Source organism: Salminus brasiliensis, chromosome 14 (assembly GCF_030463535.1).
Source record: "Salminus brasiliensis chromosome 14, fSalBra1.hap2, whole genome shotgun sequence".
NCBI classification, from domain to species: domain Eukaryota; kingdom Metazoa; phylum Chordata; class Actinopteri; order Characiformes; family Bryconidae; genus Salminus; species Salminus brasiliensis.
Genome location: NC_132891.1, coordinates 14,380,216 through 14,398,454, shown reverse-complemented (window position 1 = coordinate 14,398,454; position 18,239 = coordinate 14,380,216). Strand labels below are relative to the sequence as shown.

At 41.9% G+C, this 18,239-nt stretch overlaps 1 protein-coding gene across 1 annotated transcript in view; it reads right to left on the bottom strand.

Moving 5' to 3' along the window:
• The window catches only part of sulf2b (sulfatase 2b), a 197,113-nt gene that overhangs the window by 159,600 nt on the left and 19,274 nt on the right, over positions 1 to 18,239 (bottom strand). Inside the window, exon 2 of the mRNA XM_072656508.1 lies at positions 6,612 to 6,683. The gene's annotated coding sequence lies outside the window, so the exon portion shown is untranslated. The remainder of the gene's footprint in view (positions 1 to 6,611; positions 6,684 to 18,239) is intronic.

Genomic DNA, 18,239 nt, shown 5'->3' with positions numbered 1-18,239 from the left:
GTATATGAGAAGAAAGAAGGTAAATGGAAAAGAGAGAGAGAGAGAGACAGAGCGAGAGAGATAGAGGGAGAAAAGAGAGGAAAAGAGCAAGGATGGTTTTTGGTGCGGGAAAAAGAGAGGGAGAGAGTGAAAAGAGAAAGGAGGGTATTTGAGAAGGAAAAGAAAAACAGAGAGAGAGAGAGAGATGTAGGGAGAAAGAAAAAGAGCAAGGAGGTTATATGAGAAGGGAAAGAGAAAGAGAGAAGGAGAGGGAGAGAATAAGAGATGGAGAGTAAGAGAAGAGAGAGATGGAGCGAGAGGGAGAGAGAGAGAGAGAGAGAGAGCAAGGAAGGTATATGAAGGGAGGAGAGAGAAGGAGAGAGAGTGTATGGAGCATATGACAGTAAGAGAGTATATGAGAGCGGGTGAGAGAGAAACACTCAAGCTCTCAGCACCAAGTGGACGAGAACGCCCCTAACCCCCTCCCCTTATCTATGTCATGGCCACTGCCGTTGCCGTGGCGACAGGCCGTGCATATGATGGATGGTTGGTTTCCTCCCATGGTGCCCCTGCACGATGCTGTTACTATGATAAATGGCACCTAAGGTAGCAAATCTCTACTTGTCCCCACGGCAACGGACCGCGGAAATACACAAACCCGCGCTGCGGGACGGGTCATGGACCCTCCTCTCATCACAACACACTCTGCTACGCAGCAAAAGTGGGGGGTCAGCACCTCTCACACACACACACTTACGGGTATATGCAACATGAATGTCCCGCAGTGCACCACCAGTTATCAACACACAGCACCAAAAACCCGGAACGCTGGAAGTCAAATGGGAAATGATTCTCATTCACACACACACACACACACACACACACACACACACACACACACACACACACACACACACATGCATTCATGACAGCATCATCATTCAGCACCAAGTTGTAGCTGGCTTGAGAACAAGCATGTAATTAGTTCACACACTCTTCACAAGCAATGCTCAAACAACACACACATACACACATACACACACTGAATGCTATTATTAGTATATATCCACCTATGCAGCCTACAGCAGTTCAGCCTTGCCTATTTACTATGAAGTTATAAGGAGTGTTTCGGCCTTTACTGCTTTTTTTGCGGCACAATGCAGGTAATTTATTAAAGCTTTTTGGCTAATAAAAATTCCCTGGCTGTATCCACAGACACCATGTTACTTTTCTAATGTTGTTATTGTCACTTAAAGCTACATTTTGTTGCATTTTTAGCTTAGAATCACAGCTTTAAAATCATGTGAGAAGTGGGCAGGATAACGCTTGCGAAAACTGCGGAACCAAGTCATGTTTGTGCACAATCCTGCAATATTACTGTAAAACATCAGCCCACATGCTTCTTTACTCTTCTAGTAAAACGTGTTGGTTGAAATGCAAATCACACTTCCTGTCGGTAGGCAGAGCCCAGGAGCAGCAAATGCCAATTCTCCAAAGTGCAGCTTTAAAGAAAAGAACTTTGAGTAAGTCACTGCCCAGAAAACAGTAGTTTTAATGAGCAAACATATACTCATTCATTCATTCATCAACCTTCTTATCTGTTTCTACCTGGACAGGGTCTACCTAGCTTCGAAGCTTTCCCAAGATCATTGGAAGCATGGCAGTAATACCCCTTGTACACAGGGGACCACGCACACCCATTCACACCTAGTGGTGATTTAGTGTAGCCAATTCAACAACTGTGCATTACCAGGAGATTGCAGGGAAACCAGGCGTTGAAGTAAAACTGAAAGAACTGTGGATTGACAAAAATATGACTCAAATTACGTAGCATTCTGAGAGGTCTTGTGAAGTAGCTGACATTCAAGGTCCAGAGTGGCAATGACAGAGATGTCATTTTTCCCCACTACACATCAGTATACCTTCAGAATGATCTAGAAACTGTTCATTTAAGGTAAACTTGTTATATAATGTAGCATAAAACAGGCAGAGATAAGGAGAGGTTGGAAAATGCTTGTTTACAAAAATGTATGAATTTTATTGTATTTAATAACCTGTCAAAATTGAACTAAAGTAATGTGATGGGTGGACCTACTTATTAAAAAGTATAGGACAATAGCCAAATGGTCTACATACACACACATACACACAAATCTACCCACATCTTTGACACCCATTCCTTTGCCTTTCCCCATCATCCCCAGCACCTTACCTCATGTTTCACTCACACACACATAAGCGCACACTGAGTGTGTTATTTTTAATGAAGTTTCTCCTAAAAATAGCCTACAGAAATAGAATGATGGATTAGCCATGTTTCCGTCTGGGGATTTAAGAGATTAAAAGGCATTTCTTTTTTTTTCTTTTTTTTTCTTCGACTGAAAAATTTCCAGGATGGGTGCACCTGCCCACCTGGCAGATCCTAGTTATACCTCTATATGGCTTTATTAAAAGAATGTGAGCTGGCCTGCCAATCACTGATTGACAGCTCGAATTCACAAGTACGGTTGTTTCCGCACCTTCTATAAGCTTGCAGACATCTGGTATGGAGGAGGACTGGAGGTGGAGGGGGAAAAAACAACATCTATTTTGGTTACAAACATGAATTTCCAAGAGAAGAACATGTTCTTTGCGTCGTTCTACACAAGGTCTGAAGCAGTGAACTACTGTGGGCTAATCTTCTTCATCGATTTTCAGCTCCTGAACCAGCGGGAAATAAATGACATTTACATTACACTCAAATAAGAACATTTTGGAGGTAGCCTGATCACACAGCTTAGGTGCAAACATGTGACTGGAATCTGCTTCTAAAAGTAGGAATGCAGATGTTAAGATGTTATGTTTCTTCTTCTGACTTTCTTTCATTGTGTCAAATATGTCTTTGGACTTTGAGCCATGCTGTTTGATGAACTGCTATGCCGAAAGGTTTTAGTGGGATTCAAATTCAGAACTTGTATTATAATATGTTCCAGGAAATATACTTTCTATATAGTGTATATAGTGTCACCACCCAGCCAACGCGTTTATGTGGGGCTCACATGGGTGGAGCGTGGGCTAGGTGGGTTCCATGTGGGGTGGGTATGGGCTCTGAGTGGGTGTGTACATGTGTTATTACTGGCACTCAGTTGGGCTTCCAAAATGAGCCACATTGTTAGTGTCCACCCTTGTCTCACATGGGTTCCATTTAGGCGAGTACAACCCAGACTTGGCCTATGTTTAACCCCTCCTGGTCCAATCACTGATCCTTGTTTGGATCCATATGTGGGGCTAACATCATTTTCCCGCTGCTGGATCTATAAAGCTACAGAACTGGCTAACTATCGTATTTCAGGCTAATAAACCTGACCTGGAGTTATAAATGTATGTCTTACTTCAGTGTGGTTTTAAGTAATGAAACTTTTATTCTATTCCATTTACCCACAGACCTACCAATCCACACCCACATGCTGACCCTGGAAATAAAAGGGACAGTAAGGTCCATTTAGTGGGGCAGAATGCAGCACACAAATGGTTCTGAAGGTCTGGGGAAAAGTGCTCCAGTACAGAAGAGGTCAATCTTCTGATGGCCGAAGAGACCGGCAAGCTTCCTCCAGGTCCAGGCTGAGAACCAAGCTTCTAATGAATGCATTCAGCTACTTTAAGCTGCACGCATTGCTGGCACAATGTGTGCAAATGCATACACACACCTTGTCTAGTAGCTGTAGCATATAGCATGCCAATAGAATAGGACTTTCTGGAGGAGACGAGCATGAACCTATTGGCACCATTACTAATACCAGGTATGGGCTATGGGGGGAATAAAGCCTCCAGGCATTGAGCTGTGGAGCAGTGGAACTGTGTTATCTGAAATAATGGTGCTCCATCCAATACCTTTGGGATGAGAGTTGGGGATGAGGTGGGATGGTGATCATCCAACATCCTTACCTGCTGTTTTTGCTAAATGCAATCAGATATTCACAGCAACTCTTTTTAACTCTTTTAATACCATTGATTTCACAAAACACTGAATAAGCAGCTGTCCAAATACTTCTGCCAATATAGTATGTCTGGTATTAACATCTGTCTTGAATAATCTAATCAGGAGTGGGGGGCACTAGAGGTACAGTTGTTCGCAGCTTGAATTGCAATAGGTTCTCGATTGTGTCTCCAGTGCCCATTTATGATCGGAGTAAGGTTGCTGCTCACATGTACAGCATCATTCGCTTGTTGCATTTGTTATCAGACCAAAGTTTTTGTTCATGTAAATGCATGGGCTGTTACAAATGTCTTGACCACTAGAAAACAAACCAGTGAGAATTGGTGTCTGGATGCATCAGGATGCTTTAGTATTCACACTGCTCTGTGGCTGTATGTCTCTAATGGCATGTGAAGGTAGGACATCGCTGAGACATATCGCCCACCGCCCAACCCAAACCACACCCCTTCACTCATCTATATTAATTGTTTTACAAATTAATGTATTTTTTTCTAATTTATTATTTAGTCATTTAGATGGACATATAATCTAATATAAAAGGCCCTGAAGGGTGTTTGATGTTCTGCTAAAGGCCAATATCAAGATGCTTTTGCTGTGTTGGGCAGAACTGAAGCTTTAGCAGTGGGGTCAAGTCACAAGAGTATGAACTAGGGGACTATGAGAGTCTTCATAACCTCTCCTCAACATGGCCAGAGCACGCCTGTTCTTCACAGCTTAAAGCCGCACAAAGGCCAGAAGAAGACCTTTTTCTAACCATTCATTTCTTCTCTTTCACCGTTTAAGACACTTAAAGATTATTGGACGCACAAAGACTGGTCACTGGTCACTTTAAAGAGCACATTCGTGCACTTGTGGGCGGGGCATAGAGATGACAACTGTTGCTGTAGACTGTGCATTCCCAAATCCCTGATGCAGCAGGACCGACCACAAAGCAGGTCACCTCGGAGAGATGGTGGAAAGCAAAATGAAACAAAACAGAGCGACAGGCAGATTGAACCTGATGTTCCCTTAGCAAAGCCTGCTGGGAAATCTGAACGCCTGTTTTCTGGAGCACGTCGCTTCCTGAGAGATAGAGAGCGTGTGAGAGAGAGAGAGAGATAGAAAAAGAGAGGGCAAAGGGAGATATAGAGAGAGAGGAAGAGAGTGATAGACAAGGAGAGGGGGAGAGTGAAAGAAGGGGAGAGGAATCTACCTCCCATAGTTCCCCTCTGCCCATCTTGTCTGTCCATATTCATCAGACTTTCATTCTCCTATGTCCCTTTTTTTCCCCTCTCCTCCTTTTTATCTCTTTTTCTTCTCGGAAATACACACACACACACTTATGCACACTGCTAACATGGTAGAGTTTAAGGCTGACCTCCCTTGACTGCAGCCAGGGGATAGCTGGGAAGATTGAAACCATATGCAGCAAATGTGTGTGTGTGTGTGTGTGTGTGTGTGTGTGTGTGTGTGTGTGTGTGTGAGTGTGTGCGTGTGAGATCTTTATCAGAGAAATCTGGAGGGAATAAGCTCTCGTCTTTGTGCTGCTCAGAGTCTGTGGAAGAGAAAGTGAGAAAATAAGAGCGAGAGGTTGAGGTTGAGAGAAAGAGAGACAGAGAGAGGTAGAGATGGGGTGAAGGGGGGTGGTAGAGAGAGAGCATTGTCTTTCTTTTCTCTGTGAAGGAATCTGAGCAGATGAGTTCGGACAATATCACACCGAGTGTGAGCAGGAGGGTCACAGAAAGGCCAGAGTTCACTGACCTGCAGGAGGAAAGAAGTGAAACGCTACTGAACAGTCTTTGGAGAAGATACAGTGCAGCCAGTGTAGAGACTGTGTGGGGAGACTGCTAATGAGCACTGAATATGGTGTGGATACTGAAGTGATATCACAAAAACATCTTTGAGAGTCAGTGCAGTGATCACTAGCATGGGCTCGTCTGAAACAAGGGATTTTACCATCTTAAATCTGAAACTTTTACTGTTACAGTCTGGGGATAAATTTGTTCCTGAGTAATAAATGAATTATGAAATTATATATATATATATATATATATATATATATATATATATATATATATATATATATATATATATATATATATATGTAGTTTTGTTAAACCAGTTGTAAGCTTTGTAAACTTTCGTAAGCTGCCGTTCTGTTATTTGGAAAAGATGTAAAAAAAGAGAAGGCAAAGTAAGAGAGAAAAGTAACGCAAAGAAAAAGAATGGGAAACCCGACAAAGATAAGATGGAAAAAGAGAAAGGAGTAGGAAAGAAGATAGGAAAAAGATTGTGAAAGAGAAAAAGAGGAGAAAAAGAGAGAAAGAGCGAAAGAGACTGATCAAGATTGACCTCTCTGACCTCATGTTCTGTTTTCACCCTTTCTATTCAACTGCTCCTGCCCTCCTTCTTCTGGCGCCCTATCTCTTTTTAACACATCTCTATTCTGTCCCCTCACTCAGAGTCCCACTCTCCTTCTCCTCCCTTCGTACAAATTGCTTTTGTTGGTCTTTAACATGTAAAGTCAGTTCGGTCTGTTTCTGACACACTCAGAAGCAAACATCTTCACTGAAGGCGGCAGGGATTAACAGTGAGGGAAAATAAAACAAAAAACACAGCCACGCCCCCTTGGCTGACCAGCAGTGCGTGTCATTGGTCCAACCCCGTCGTCACTCACCTGTCAAGACCACAGTTCCGCCCTCAAAGGTTGCTGGGAAGTCTTTTGTGCCTCGCTGTCGCAGCTTTGGGCCTACAGGGCAAGCAGAGATCAACATCACTCAGTGTTGCAGACCTAGTTTAAAGTGATAATGTGAGCTATGGCTGCAAAACATGGAAAAAAAATACAGGAATTAAGAATAGATTCTATCACACTGCGACATAGAAACATCAGGCAACATAATAATAATGCTTCAGTGGATTAATGAAACACAGGTAAAGAATAGGGTCTTGTTCACCAACTATTTTTACAATGAGATTTCTTCTTAAACCCTACTTACATTACCTAAGATTATGACATTCACCTAAGCTTTCTTATTTGGGATTTGTTTGATTTACAAGAACAATAGGATCCATTATTATAATAGCATCTGCGCTTTAAAAACATTTCCTTTGTTAGAAATTTTCACAAGGACAAATTTAAGGAAATTTCTTAAGAAGACTGAGACTGAATGAGGCCCATTGTTCCCAAATGCACCATTCACGCCATTGTCCACACGATCCACACTGGAATCTAAGCTGCAAGAGCAGCACGTATTAAATGTACTGTTTTTGTGCATTCACTCTACACTCTTTTAGCCCCTTGACAAACTTTGGGTTCAGCCCTCAGTTGCGTTCGGGGTGATCTGGAGGACGCAGCTGATGTATGCTTACCCGGCCCTTGGTTACCCACAGTTCTCTGCGCACATGCAGCATGGGAAAAAAAGAGGAAAACACAACCCCAAGAAAATAGTGGAAAAGGAAACCTCCAGAGCAGATTTAGCGCTGCAATTGCAAGAGGCAGGACTTTTTTGGTGATGTCACCACACAGCCTGGTTAAACCATTACATTTGTGTGGCCATTAGGCTACTAAGAAGGAGTCTTCATAGCACAGTCCTACAGCAGCAGTCAGCTAGCTTTTAATACAAAGATTATGACAGCTTAAACCAGCTTTTTATAAAGTCCTATTTCAAAACACCTGCAGCTACTGCTCCTGTGATTAAAAACAAGCAAGGCTCGGTGTTACAGTAAGGGGCTCTTATTACAGTGTGTTAGTGTGGAGCTTGCTAGCTTGGCAGTTTGCTAAACTCACTCCATGAAATAAGGTCGTAAATAAAATGAGGTGTTAAATAAATTGCTGTTACACTGAGAGGCCATCACTCTCAGCGTCACTCTCCCTTTTAGCTTAAGCTACTATGTCTAATGACATCACCCAGACCAGAGATCAGAGAGAACCATCTTAGCAAAGAGGCCCAGCACGGCCACCACAACAGCAATGTCCTTACTAAGGATATATTTCCCTTTTTTTAAATCAACACCTGACTACATACTTTTTTTGTACAATTTAAAAACAGTAAACTTGCTTCTATAGTTTTGGCCACAACACTCATTGGCTAGGTGGCCTCAGTGGAAAGTGCAGGGTCTGTCTACCCCAGTGCTAGGGGGTTTCATGAAGAAAGTATGTAATGCAACTGGGTACATAAACCCACACACTTCAAAATCTTTAAGAATCTTGGAGAATCTTAAGGGAAAAAATACAAGGACAGTGACTGGACAGTGACACTGGCGTTCCAGCAGCTTCTGTTTTAATAGCAGGCTTATGTCTTGGTGGTTTTTGGGTAGTTCCTGACCATTAAAACCCTCTGGGCTGAGGGTGACTGTTTTGATCTTCTTCCAGACCTTGGCAAAGTGGCTTCATCTCCTAACAAGTTGTACTTACATATGTACAATTATTCAAATTGATAATATGAATATATATATAGTTGTTTAGAAATGGCTCCAAGAAACATTCTTGACTTGTGTAAATCTAGAATCATTCTTCTCAGATCTGCTCTCAGATCAGAGCTCCTTGGAATTTTCCATTATACTGTATGTTGGTCAGTCCAATAACTTCTATCTGGCAATCCCTGTTATATGGGCACAGAGAAGATATTAGTTGCAGTCAATCATGATCACTAACAGGAAGTTAAGAGGCCTTTTCTTTTCTTACCTACTGTATTCATAATATAAGTGGGCATATGTCTATTTTTAACCCTGTATGCATTATTATAATAATTTTATAATTGTATAATAATGTTGTAATTGCAGAAAATTTCTGTTCATGTGTTGTACACTCCTTTTGTACCAGAAAGGAATCACTGAAAGCCCAATATTGCCATGACATATTTATGTTCCTGAACTGTAGGATGTAATCCCTTAAATTACTGGACAAAAAAACAACTGACATTTTACACAAACACTCATTTGGAGCTGTGACTGATCAAGATGCTCATGGCACACAGTGAGAAAGCCTGTGATTGGCTCGAGGGCTTAGTATTGCCCAAGCCATTAACAAACAATATATTGTTCAACCCTGATGTGTGTGTGCTCCTTCTGCTTGATCCTCTTTTTCTCCGTCCCTGTGCTCTTTCAGTGTGGGCTGGAGCCGTGGGCCGTGACTGCCAGTGATTGATTTCAGGCGGCTGTCAGCTCCGCCGTCCAACGACATGACGAGAAAAAGAGAAAACTGGAGGGAGACGCATTTACAATTCTCAATCAAAAGAGCTCTGTATTCACTCTCCCACCCTCTCTCTCTCTCTCTCTCTCTCCCTCCCCCATCCCCCCCCCCCCCCTCAGGTCTGAATCAAGGTCTGACCGGCATACTGATGTCATGGATTTGCGCGCCACGTTTGGCCCAAACAGAATGACTTTCTGGCCCTCGGCTCGCATGCTCTTTCTTTCTCTTTTTTTTTTCCTCGCAGCTCCTGCCAGTTCCCACTGCGCTGGGAGAAGCCTGAGAAAAAACAGGCCCAATTAGCGGAGCAGGGGGCTTAGCAGGGGCCAGACAACCACGCTACAAACTCACACACACACACACAGATACAAGATCAGGGAATGACAAGTTCATTGAGAGCCACAGGGCAAAAACTATTGCAGGGACAACAGTAAAAAGAAGAGCTTAGGACGACCTTAACCGCAAAATTGATCTCCTTTAGCATGGCGGCTAACGACAGTGTGGGAAAGACAGCTGGAAAGGATAGCGAGGCAAGGAAAGAGAAGGAAAGACAGTGAGAGAGAGTGAGCGAGAGATAATGAGAAAGAGTGAAAGAGAGAGATAATCTCCCCAAGCCATCGAACAGATTGAATCCTAACAGCACTCTATCAATCGCGCCAATTAAGATGTCAAGCTGCCAATCACAGGGATTAGGACCAGAGAGCTCATGCATATTCATTAGCTTCTAAAAAGCAAGGGTGGGAATACATTAGATTACATTACAGCTTGGCCAGGCTGAGGCTTAAGATGGAGAAGAACAGGCATTTTGTATACCTTCATTAATCCAAGGGCCAAGGCTCTTTCTGGAAGTTAGAGGGCCCTACTTGGGGGGCCCCACGACCCACCCCTTCATATGTTGTATAATACAAATGCAAAAGAATAAATACTCCTAAGTTCAGCAAATGCTAAAGTAAATAAATGACATATGCAAAAGAGAATGTGTATGTCCTTATAAATGTGTATATTGCTTTTTCTTCTTACAATCACAGTTTATTCTTAACTTTGTGTGTAAATTATTTAGTAAGTCCTTAGTTAACAGTAGTAAGTTAAAGCAGCAGTCCTTAATATTAAAAAAAAAAACTGAAAGCAATATTATGCCTGAGTTGGAAAGGGACAAGCTATTCTATTACATGGTTTTGTGCTGCTGCGATCATCCCTGAAAAGTCTAATATATTCATTCTAAAACAGAGTGGTCTGGTAGGTTTTTGCTGGAGTTTTGCATAACCTCTAAAAGACAATCCAACAACTTTTGCTGGTTATCTGAGCTATCATGGCTCTGATAATGGTACTGGTTTAAACAGAATGGCAATACAAGAGCTACTGCGAACATATTACAACAGCAAACTGAGTCTTTTTTTTAAAGAAATATAGAATCTGAATTGAAGAGAGCCGGCAAGCCAAAAGAGACTGCAAGCTAAAGCTAAATATGATAAACACAGACTTGGCTTTTTTTTAAAAGGAGGGGAGACCTGCTAAACCTAATCTCAATATTGTCCATTGATGATACACTACCAGCCAAAAGATCTACACCTTTACAAGCTGTTCCACACAGAATATGATGAGAATAAATGAGACAGAGTTGTCAGTGACTTTAAATCACATAGACCATGTACTGTTTGGGTGGAGGTGCTGCTATTTCCCAGCCTACAAAGTGCACTACTTAGAGGAGAGGGGGTGATTTGAGGTAGGGACTCTCAGAGTAAACACTGCCTGCTGTTTTTTTGGAAGCGCGGAAGAAGAAGGAGGAGTTCTTTCACTGATTAAACTTTACACAGCTCAGATGTACGCTAACTGAGTTTGAACTGTTTTTGAACAGATCTTAGAGAGGTCAGGTGCATAAACACAGTGAGTTCAAAAGTTCTAGTTGTCAGTAGTCACAGTTAGCTTTTTACCATACCAACCCCACAAACAGAGAGGTGTGATTGGTGGAGAGAGTGTATGTTGTCAGTTAAAAAAAAATCATAAAATGATTTCACATTATATTCACCTACTAAAAAATCTAGTTTGGTGTGACATAGGGATGTCCTGAGATACAATTATTTGGTACCAAATCAATACCAAATCTACTGGTGCAAGGTGTTTGTCTTTCCCTCTGTCCCTTTTCTCTCTCTCTCTCTCTCTCTCTCTCTCTCTCTCTCTCTTTCTCGCTGTACTGCGGCAGTCAGAGACATTGCAGTGACATTGACAGAAGGCACATCTTCAGAGATCACTCAAAAGCCTGTCTCCAGCCTGGAGTCCACCTCCTTCCATTGTATCACCTGCTCCTGGCCTCTACTCTGATATTCTCTCTAAATAATTTTACAATGTTTCGCTTTTTCTTTATGTGTTCTTGCCATTCATCTGCCTCTCTCTCTCTCTCTCTCTCTCTCTCTCTCTCTCTCTCTCTCTCTCTCTCTCTCTCTTGTTTTCTCTCCCCACATGGAAGAAAGTTACCCATCACAGATTAAATTAAATCCTATCAAGTAGAAAGCAGACACCACATGCCCAATGCAATATTAAAAGCCTGGCACCCACAGGAGCGTTAGTGTTTACGTGTGTGTGTACACACACACACACACACACACACACACACACACACACACACACACAATCTATCTCTCTAGCCTTCCCCCAGCCCTCTCCTTGATTAATGTAAATCAATGGGGTAAGATGGCTGCTCCTTTTGCCTCAGCTGTAATGACAACAAACAGAACAAAAGCAAACCACCTGCAGCCCCTCAAACTCTGCAACAGCCCCCGCAGCTGATATCTGCAGGTCTTTATTCCGCCCCTCAGACAGTTAAAGTCTCTATACTTCTCCTCCTCTCATCTTAACAGTGTCTTAACATTAACATTAAGGCTTGTTTTAGACCCTGTTTCTCCATTTGCTTGTAATTTTTCACCTTTTGACATTATTTGAATCTGGCAGCTGTTCTTTATATTGCGGCAAAGGTTCATTATGAAGGCCTGTGAGTGGTTTAGCCATCTAATCACAGCAATCTGATGCGCTGCCACTATGGCCTGGGGATCGCAAGTTCCAATCCTGAGCCATGCCTGCTTTGTCATCAGCAGCCGGAGTCCGGGAGGGCACAATTGGCCGTGCTCTCTCCAGGTGGGTAGATGGTGCTCTCTCCCTTCATCACTCTTAATCAATGTTGGCCGGGACAGAGTACTGATGTGTTACCCAGCGCTTGCTTCTGAGCGTGACGTCTGCCCAGCTTGCTGCATCGGTGGCCGTTCGAAAAGAGGCGGTGGCTTGCCTTGCACGCATCCAAGGAGACACGTGTTTAGTCCTTACCCTCCTCGTGTTGGGAGCATTACTAGTGCTGGGGGCAGCTACGAAAGGGCAGGTTAATTGGCAGTAACAAATTGTGAGAAATAAGAAAAACTACAAAATGTATATCACCAGATATCATGTGTGGCCACTAAACACTGTGTGTAGAGTTTGTGCTGCAGATGCTCTTTACTTACAGCACAAATGAAGAGAAGAACTCCTGAACACTGAAGATTCTCCTGCTCTGTCTCTACATCCAGTGGGTTCCTCTGCCACGCAAATGCACAGGAGCAGCCTCATGCTCCTACTCCCGTGTGCATTCATGTTCTGTGTGAAGCTCTTTTAATGAGTGCTCCTGTTTCACACAACTACAGAGCAGAAGCAATTACACTGCCCTGCCCCCTCAACAAGGCTGAAATTAATATAACACTTACAAATGATTTGTTGGGGGGAACTGCACAGCACAGGCGTGGGTTAATATGGGCAGGCCACCTGGGATGGTTTTGACATGGCAGCTCACCTTATCCACACCTTTAGACCTTAGTTTGTCTTAATATTTTATTGCAGACCACAAGTAAAGCACAGAGAATGATAGACTCTAACAAACTTAATTGTCTATATTATAGTATCCAGTGCTTTAGGCGATGTGTAGCTTAGGCTACACTACATCTAGGCTACTAAATGTTATCTCTGAAAGAGTGCTCTAACTGACTGTTTTGCAGACCAAAACAACTGCATCAATGCCCTTACAAATGTGAATTACCAAGCAGAAAACAAGTAATCAAACTTTACTGGCAGTAATTCATACTCTACACCAAGTTAGGTCAATATGGCAACCCAGCATAGACTTGAACCACGGACGAGGAATGAACCAAGGTTTGTTTAAACCTAGCAGTGTTGGTAATAGTAATAGTGTCACTGTCTATTATCAAGAGAGGTTTACATCACCATGGATTGAGAGGATGCTGTCCATAAAAGAAGCCCCTGTTACAAAATCAGCCTTTAAGCTTGACTAAATTGGTTACTTGGTGAGTTTGCAGCTGACCACATGAACAATGAAATTTTTTCTGGAGCAAATTTGGATTGAGTGGGATGAGTTGTCTGACTGATTTGGCCAAAATGAACATGTTAGATGTATATTAGAAGACAAAAGTAAGATGTTAAGCATGGTGGTGGTAGCATCATGCTCCAGGCCCATTTCCCTGCCTCTGCAAGGGGTACATTGTACAAGTGGATAGAATAATGAGGAAGGAGGACTACCTAAGCAAAACCTCTACACCTCTACAAAGTTGAAACATGGAAACACCTGGATGTTCCTACAAGACAATGATCCTAAATCACTGTATACATCAAATGTGCTTGTGGAATGGATACAACTGTCTAATAATAAGCTTTTGGTATGGCCATCCCAAACCCCAACCTCGACACTATAGAACAGTGATGAATATCCAACCATGGTTTAGTATCCAAATGGTACTTAGAGTGGTCATGTTCTATACATAACAAAGAAGCCTTAATAGCCCCCTTTTCTATGAGTGTAGACATTATTGTATTTACTGGTAATGCATCGCCTTCACTTCACATGAGTCCTCCCAGGAATTTCCTGAGTACTGTAGGAGGTTCTGTGCAGGTAAATTGCCATGTTGATGTTACTTGGGTTTTTAGCTCGTGCTCCGACTTGACCCCATCTCATTTAATTATGGGTAAATTTCCTGGTAAAAGGGCATTAGTTGGTGTGTTGGTGTCTGTAGGTTTCTGAACATATACTATGTCATCAGCTTTGAGTGATGTGGCATCCCAGGTTTTACCACAGACTCCAGTGCCATAGTGTTGCAGTGAATACAGTCCCCTAAATGATGTCATCAGATCGGTCCCTTTGCACTTTTGTCCAGTAGAAAATAATTTGCAACATATGGAACGAGGCCCTCGATTTATGACACGCCCTCTCTCTCTCTGTCTCTCTCTCTGTCTCTCTCTCTCTCTCTCTCTCTCTCTCTCTCTCTCTCTCTCTCTCTCTCATTGTTTCTCTCTCTCTATCTGCCCGGTAGATACGTCTGTCCGCAGACTGCCCGAGCATGCTACGTCTCAGATGAATAATTGAGCTGCTTTCAGAGGCCGGTAAGATGAGCTGATGGTACTCGGGCGCCCCGCGGATTGCCGCCGGTCTGTGGGGCAGTTTATAAAAAGAAACGGCAAACCATTAAAGTGCCCCACAGCGTCACGCAGCCTGCACAAGAATGTACGTGTCTGTGTGTGTGCGAGCGTATGTTCTAAGATGTGCTGCAAATGTTTAGTAAAGTCACCTTGTTTAATAAAACAGCTGTTTCTCAAAAGCACAGTGCTGTTGTCTCACGATCAGTGCTGGGGGAATCGCGGGACAAGGTATCGGCAATGTCATTTTCAACTTTCCAATGGCAAGGAAGACCATTTGCCATTTGTTAAAAGGTGAGAGATAGATTCAAATGTGAATGATATATAGTGCAAAGGTTTGGGCACCCCCCTGGCAACATTTCCTTTACTGTGAATAGTGGTGTGAGTAGAAGTGAATGAGAGACGAACTCCAAATAGGCATAAGTTTATGATGGTTTTGTTTTTATTTTGTTGTTTTTTTCAGCACTCCAAGAGATTTGAGCTCTCAGTCAGCTTTAACCAAGATCACAGATCTCAATTAGCCTGTTAGGGCTATGGCTTGTATACAATCATTGTGTGGAAATGACAGGTGATGCAAATTCCAAAGCAATATAAGTATAAATATGACTCCTCAAACCTCGTCCCAACAATCTAGTCCCTGCTGCCCGTTGTCCTGCTCTGGAGCCTTGCATTGATTCATTCTCACCTAAATTTCTTCTGACTGTTTATCTATATGGACTTTATCATCTCACTCATGTTTTCATCTTGTATGGCTTGACGCCACATTTACCAATTTTCTCCTAATTCAGTTTTGTTCTTGGTTCCTCTCTTCCTCTCGACCAAAGGGAATTTTTCCTTGCCACTGTTGCCACTGGCTTGCTCAAAAGAGGCTCGGACCCGGATCTCTGTAAAGCTGTTTTGTGACAATGTTTGTGAATTTGAATTGAATTGAATTGAAATTGAACAATCAGCAGCCATATGCTCCTCTAAGCAGCTGCCTAGCAGTCTGAAAACTAAAAATAAATTAAACAGGAGAGGACTATAAGAAGATAGCAAAGCCTTTTCAGGTAACTGTTTCCTCAGTTTTTTTGTAATGTAGGCCTTTTTAGCAAGCTAAAAAGGTATGGTAGAGGTTAGGTTGAAGCCTGGAGGAATGAGAAAATCTTCAGAGAGAACTGCTCATAGTATTGCTAGTAAAGCCATTTAAAAGCCCTAAGAGCATATACAAAGTCCAAATTAATAAATAAATGAAGAAACAAATTAGCAGGATCAATCACAACAATGACATGGGTTTGAGTTTAAAAAAACAAACAAATCAATGAATGAATGGGAAATTCAGTAATTCAGACCCATAATAGATCACTACCACAAATGTAGCTTTCTTATTTATATATTTATTTGTTAGTTTTTTACTCATTTTCATTCCTTTAATGAATGTAAATGTTAAAATATATACTGTGAAACCGTAAAACCATGATATTTTGGGGGATTGTTATCATAACGTGTCAATCTTGTGCAATCTCATACCACAACCCTAATCTCAACAATGGAAAATACCATGATTTCATTACTGGATGTACCACAGACTGATACAAGGATATTACCCATCCTTGTACTTGTGTTTTACATCATCTTCGAAGCTGCCACACTGGTCATACTGTATGCTCTCCATGAACTGAATAGATACAGAGACACTGCACTGTTTAAAGAAGAGCACATACACTGAAAACTGGTCACACCTTGCGGGTGTGAGCTCCAGGAGCACACTGATCTGAAGGAGATGTGTATGATGGCATGCAAGGCTCATGAATCGCCAGGCTGTCTCTGCCCCATAGACCTGAAATTGATTCCAGGAGCAACCTTGAGGCGGCCCAACTTTAATTCCATCTGTTTTCCTCCCTCTCTCTCTCTCTCTCTTTCTCTCTCTCTCTCTCTCTCTCTCTCTCTCTCTCTCTCTCGCTCTCACTCGCTCTCTGTCTCTCTATTCTCTCTCTCTATCCTCAATTGATTCCAGAGCCCTTTCAAGCACCCAATTAGGCCATGCTGGACAATTCCAGTGGAGCGATTTTAATGAATGCCTGTATAGCGTGCTCAATGATAATCTCCCTTCACGCTCCCCACCCCCCATCCCCCTTTTCATTCTCCCCTTTTCGCCCCCTGGGAATCTACAACAAATCATGCTGATCCATTGATCAATCAATCTTGCTGCTGTATATGAGAGAGAGAGAGAGAGAGAGAGAGAGAGGGAGGGAGAGAGAGAGCAAGAGAGGACTGGAAATGACTTGGGCAAAATCCAATCTCAGAGCCATGTAGCACCACTGACCGAGCTTATTTACAAGCAGACAGGACCCCATCAACACCCAAACAGAGCGGTGTCACGCTGAAGAAATGAGAAAGGGGTGTAGGGAAGGAAAAAACAAATGAGGAAAGCATACGATAACAAGCAGAGGCTGCTGTGAGGAAAACGAGGTGAGCGAAGCCATTCCAGAGTGACCTTCAAAAGTCACGTCCTCCTTAAAACTGGGGATCTTAAGGAGTCCTGCCATTCCTACAGGAAAAGAACACTGGCTCCTGGCTCTAAATGGTTTCTCAGAATTCCATGTTGTTGGAAGAACCTGTTCAGTGTTGTAAACCGAGACTAGGACCCAAAATGATTTAGAGCCTTGACACATCAAGTTGATGTTGCAGAACTAGGGGCAACCAAGGCTGGTTGATGATGGCCTTCCTTTATTTTAACGCCTCACTTCTGTGAAGTTAAACACCCAACAAAGACTACAACTGATGACCTACATGTGTAAAAGGAAACCAATGTCAGTTTCTCAATATCAGGACATGGCATTAGTCTGTAATCAAAAAATTGGTTGTTGAGGAAATGAGAAAAAACATCAAAAAGACGTTTTGGTAAATATGCTGCTTAATGTCTTTCATTTAAAAATGTAATTTACTCATTGTAAAACAAAACATTTTTACATGAAAGACATTAAGTAAACATTAAGTAAAACATTCACAGTGGAGGTACATTCCAGTTGTAATGCAAAAATACACCCCCCCCCAAAAAAAAAAGAAAAAAAGAAAAAGTGGTCATGTTTGTGTTACAGACATCTTGACTTCACTAATTCACCACTGTGAAATACCTTTTTTACATCTCAACCACATAATTATACAGAAAAGAGTAAAAAGCAATGGAATTCCCTTTTAGTCAAAGCCTGTTTTCAAAAGATAAACCCTAAACAACAATAAAAATGCAGTAAAATGCTAAAAAAAAAAAGAGAGAGAATTCAATTTGTTATTATAGGTCTCACTCTAAATCTCTGTGGTAAAATTATGTTAGTATTTGACTAAAACGTGTGCTAGTTCTAGTTATTATTATTGTTAGTCTGTCTAGTCTAAACTAAAAACACTTTAGTCATATTTTTTTGCTAACATTCCTAAACAGTAGCCTAAATATCATGGTACACTTAATAACACGTTAACATCTTTTCTGGACAAAATTATGGGAAGAATATGGGTTTGAATGAAAAATGAATTTTGCATTTATTTAACTTTAAAATGCTCACAATTTCACTGTTATGACATTAGTCTAATTTAACAGATACAGTGCAGAGTGTGCATACAAAATGATTTTACTGTGACTTTGCAAAGATAAACTCTGTTCATGTAGCCCATTAGTTTAGTTATATTAAAAATTCAGCAGTA